This window comes from Carlito syrichta, unplaced genomic scaffold, assembly GCF_000164805.1.
Source record: "Carlito syrichta isolate Samal-C Ts95f unplaced genomic scaffold, Tarsius_syrichta-2.0.1 Scaffold77488, whole genome shotgun sequence".
NCBI classification, from domain to species: domain Eukaryota; kingdom Metazoa; phylum Chordata; class Mammalia; order Primates; family Tarsiidae; genus Carlito; species Carlito syrichta.
This window is the reverse complement of record NW_007021584.1, coordinates 188-781: the sequence shown is the minus strand read 5'-3', so window position 1 is coordinate 781 and position 594 is coordinate 188. Positions and strand designations below refer to the sequence as shown.

At 41.6% G+C, this 594-nt stretch overlaps 1 non-coding gene across 1 annotated transcript; it reads left to right on the top strand.

The window, feature by feature from the left end:
* The first annotated feature begins 268 nt into the window (after window positions 1-268).
* On the top strand, window positions 269-342 carry TRNAI-AAU. Its single transcript has one exon. It is a non-coding gene; the product is annotated as a tRNA-Ile (tRNA).
* The last annotated feature ends 252 nt before the right edge of the window (window positions 343-594 follow it).

The window sequence follows — 594 nt, the reverse complement described above, 5'->3', positions numbered from 1 at the left end:
GGAACCCATTAATAAATCACTATTTGTAGCATGTGACTGACCTTTAGGGCAGAAACGATCTTGGCTTGAGGACAGGGAAAGGAGAGGACGGGGTATCGTTAATTCCGTGAGTCATAGAATGAAAAAAAAAAAAGGACAAATATCGGAAAAGGATGAAAAATCAACTCTGTGAAAGAATGTGGTGACTCAGACACATCACTTTCCAGTAAAGAAACTCTGAGAGAGAACAATTTCTTGTTATAGTTTAGGAAAGCTCGTAACCGGAGGTGGCCGGTTAGCTCAGTTGGTTAGAGCGTGGTGCTAATAACGCCAAGGTCGCGGGTTCGATCCCCGTACGGGCCAGTGTGTTTTCTCAATTTTGATTAAACTTGGCAATTTTTCCATAGAGAAAGAAAAACCATTTCTTTTCTCCACTGTTGACTAAACTTGGCAATTTTTCCATAGAGAAAGAAAAACAAATTACCCGAAATCTGTCTTGTTGTTACAAAGACACAGAGCAGAGGACTGTTAAACCACTGCAAGCAACACCTCACCAGAAGGACAGTGTCCTAGGACATTCCAGAGGTTCCATCATTCTTTTAAGTCAGAGTGCTC